Here is a 4386-nt window from a genome sequence, read left to right as displayed (position 1 = left end):
ATATATATATATATACTCTGCAAAATTAGTTTTATGAGTTGACCTAAAATTATGATAGAAAAATTCATTATCACCAGAACTTAAATACTTAAGGGAAAAACAGTATAGATGCCATTATTGATTTAACTTGAAGGAAAATTTGTGAAAATATGTTGATTAATTCAATAGTGCTCTATGTATGTTATATGGTTTTTATATATATGCTTTACTAAGGAAGTATTCAATTTTGTAATTTAACAATTTGTCATTAACATTGTCCTCTAAAATGAATCATTAGTATTATCTCCTTTTTACTAATGAGGGGAATAAATATTTCCCCAAAAGATGTCACTCCTCTGGGATCACAGGCACTGACATACTTGGCGGACTTTTAACATCTTTTAATTTGTCATATCCCCTAGATTTATATTTTTGTGAAACATCCTTAGGACAGTATTTACTAAGCAGATGGATAAACTCTAGAAAGTCTTCTATCCCAGTTGTTCAGGTTTTTATTCTTCATCTTTATATTTCTGGATATTCTTCTAAACGCCCCTTACCTCTTTGTAGATGACCCAGACAGTGCTATAATTTAAGCCATTTCTGACAAGTGCAGAGTTTTAACCAACCAAGTATATAAAAGTAGCAGTCATTGCTTTTTCTGTTACTCAGGTCAATAGACTTAGCATATATAATTTATATCACATTCTTAAAATGAATTGAAAACTAATTATGAGGTTTTGTTGTTGGCTTTCAGTTTTGCTGAAATAAATAAATTTTAAGACTATAGCATGCATCTGAAGTAATATAAATACCACATTATGGTCCATATTCATGAAAAATTATAGGATTATATGTTATAAATAATGTGATTTAATTTCTGGTAAAATGTATTAGTACTTTTCATCTAAAAGGTGTTTTATTATTTCATTTTTATAACATACTTGAAATTTTAGAGATTCTTTGTAGTCATTAATAAATATTTGAAAACCTTTTCTAGCTATCAGCTAACTTAACTAACAAAACCACTTGAGATATTTAAATGATAGATAGCCTTGATCTTCATTTATATCTGGAAATATTTTTATTTCTCGCAATACCCATACACTCAAATACATATATACACACATATGTACGTATAATATATATACATAATACATATTAATTTATTATATATTTTATGATATTAAGTGACCTTAAATCTTGGTTTTATTTATTTAAGAGCAGCTTTTTCAGTATATCTGCTTTCATGAGATCCCAGAACTTTTGAATGAAGTTTCCCACTTTCTCCCCCTCAAATACTTAAAGTATTAACCAGGGCATTCAGTAACAGATAGCTTGACATCTGGTATTTGCTGTGATTCCCTAGAGGCTTGATGAGTTCAGTCTTTTTAATGCTATTTACTATTGCCATTGACATTCCAGTTATGAGAAACTCTAGCCAAGTATTCTCCCTTTGACTAGGAATGAGTGGCTTGCTCTAAGACAGTTCAGGAGCATCTGCCAGTGCCAGTGCTCTTCTCTGTATTCTATATTAAAGGCATTGCTATATTTCAGGACTGACCTCACCATACCAAGCCTTAACTTATTTCCTCACAAACTCCATATTACTTGAGACGTCGATCATAACCATTTTCATCTATAAAACACTGGAACTGAGGCAGACTTTGATTGTGGGACAGTCACCTGCATGAATTGTCATGGACTACTCCAAGAGATTCAGAGTGAGGGGGAGTTTGATATGGTGGTAAAACCTGTTCTAAAACAGGTGCTATGTAGCCATTGTCTAGCCAGTTTTTTAAATTGGTCTGCTCTTTCAGAATTACTTAAGTATTACAAACTTAAAATGCCTAATATCCAGTTTGGGGTGAGAATGACAAATGGTAATCCTCATATACTATGAAAACATTTTCCCCTGAAAATGTTACGATAAATGACCATTAAATCTTTTTAATTACTACTGAAAATAACATTCATTATTTGAAGAAGAAAAGTATGCATAATCTGGATTTTCAAAATTGAAGGTATAGTTCTTTTTAAAATCTGGCTAAGCAGTGATTAAACAGATGCATAGCAGGTTTTTTTGTTTGTTTTGGCCATGGAAATTGATAAAGAACAAAAAAGTATTTGCCCAGTCAGTACAATCATCAGAGGAAAATAGAGAGCTTACTAATGAAGTTTACTGTCACATCTCATAGGGGAAAGTGATCTGATGAGAGTTTCTGCTATGACTCTTGATTCGAGACTGATCTTAATAAAATCACTTAAACTTTTCATCTGTCAACTAAAATTAAATTGGTTGTTTTTATACTGCCATTTCTATTGAGAGGAGGAATAGTGAACGTAGCAGGCTTCTTAATTAAAAGTGGTTGTGTAAGTATTCATGTAAAAGATTGCATCCACACAACATACAACTCACTTTTAAATTAATTGATTAAGGTTTTTAATTAATTCAGGAAGCTCATTAAGCACATGTAATGGATTTGGCCTCCATTTGAGAAGATGCTGAGAAAAAAGCTGCCCCTGATGTCCAGGAACTGATCTGATACTAAAGCCTTGGTGTTGTTAGAAGCTGGTCATAAAGAATGTCTCAGAACACCAATAGACAAAGTGACTCTGAGATCATGATAAAATGAGACAAAACAAGACCATTTTATAGTGTTGTCTAAGCACAGACAAAAACAAGGTCACTGTGCCACCCACAAATTACAAACATTGCCCTCTCCCAGTGGATATGAGTGACTGATGCTTCTTTACCAGACGCAGCTTTACCCTGACCCTAGACTGCCCTCCGTGTAGAATTGCCACTGCTTGCTGACAGTAGCCAATCTAGAGTGAACGCCTCTTTCTTTGGAGCCTCGTCAGAATCATTCAACAAAAGCCCAGATCCTCTAGTAAGCTCTTTCTAAAACCCTCTTACACCCCAAAGTGCCCTAGGGTGAGCACTTTGCTTTACTGCAACAAATACTAAACCCAACTAACTCCACGACCGGTGTGTTTGTGGTAGGCCCAGTCTCCCAGGAGCTTATTTGCGCAGATCAGACTTATGCCCAGATCAACTAGAGAACTCTAACAGTAACAGCTGCCTTTTATTTATTGTGCACCCATTTCGTGCCTTTAATGTATATTATTTAAATCTTAACCCTATAAGTTTGGTACTTTTAATTTGCCCCATTTTGCAGATGGATAAACTGAGGGTTAGAGAAACTTACCTAAGTCTTTACTTCCCTTACACTGGCCAGTAATTGCTATAACCAAGTTTTGAATCTAGATCTGATTCCAAAAGCACACAAACTCTATCACTCTGTCTTGCATATAAAACTGAATGCAGTGCAGGGTAAAGTAATCCTAGACCTCTTCAGTTTCAAGTGTTTTGGCTTCAGGTGGTCTGCATCATCATTAATTATTTAAATATTGTTTATTGATGATCATTTTTTGTTGTATTATATTGTTGAGCAAGGCTAACCCACCTTGATAATAAATTTTTTTTTAATTTACTTATTTATTTATTTTTGGCTGCATTGGGTCTTCGTTGCTGTGCACGGGCTTTCTCAAAGTTGCGGTGAGTGGGCACTACTCTTTGTTGAGGTGCACGGGCTTCTAATTGCGGTGGCTTCTCTTGTTGCAGAGCACAGGCTCTAGGCGCGTGGGCTCAGTAGTTCTGGCTCGCGGACTCTAGAGTGCAGGCTCGGTAGTTGTGGCACACAGGCTTCAGTAGTTGTGGCTCACGGGCTCTAGAGTACAGGCTCAGTAGTTGTGGTGCACGGGCTTAGTTGCTCCGTGGCACGTGGGATCTTCCCAGACCAGGGATCGAATCCATGCCCCCTGCATTGGCAGGAGGATTCTTAACCACCGCGCCGCCAGGGAAGTCCGATAATAAATTTCTACAGATGACTGCACAGATTTATTTTTTATAATACATCTGGGTGAACCTTTCTGTGTTTCCCTAAAATTATACATTCTCATGTATGCCTGCATAGCCGTTCTGGAATTGTATCCAATATGGATCTGTTTTCAAGATTTCTCTTGGAGGGTGCTGCAGTCAATGAAAATTTCAGCTGCAAGATGATGTGATTATGATTATTTAAAGAACCGGACGTACTGATTTCTATATGGACTTTAGAAACTACTTTTACTCGTCAGATATGTGGCTTTGGGCAAGTCCTTAATTTCCCTGAGCTTTAGCAACCTTATCTGCCAGTGGGGACCATAACATCCGCCCCCCCAGGGTTCTTAATAACATGTGAAAGTACCAGACATACAATAGATGCTTAGTACATGCTTATATGCCTGCCCCCCTTAGTGTGCCTCCCAGGGGTCTTACAGCTTATTCTCACTATAATGTATTACTATAGAGAAATAAAACAAAACTAGCACTTGGAAAGAAGTAAAATCCATTAGCGTTCT

At 36.2% G+C, this 4386-nt stretch overlaps 1 protein-coding gene across 4 annotated transcripts in view; it reads left to right on the top strand.

Annotated features, from left to right (window-relative positions):
* MAP3K7 (mitogen-activated protein kinase kinase kinase 7) overlaps positions 1-4386 on the top strand; it is a 70671-nt gene that overhangs the window by 50569 nt on the left and 15716 nt on the right. The gene's annotated exons all lie outside the window — the stretch shown is intronic.

Source organism: Lipotes vexillifer, unplaced genomic scaffold (assembly GCF_000442215.2).
Source record: "Lipotes vexillifer unplaced genomic scaffold, Lipotes_vexillifer_v1.1 scaffold1533, whole genome shotgun sequence".
Taxonomy (NCBI): domain Eukaryota; kingdom Metazoa; phylum Chordata; class Mammalia; order Artiodactyla; family Lipotidae; genus Lipotes; species Lipotes vexillifer.
Note: the sequence above shows the minus strand (reverse complement) of the source record. Positions and strands in the feature narration are given on the sequence as shown.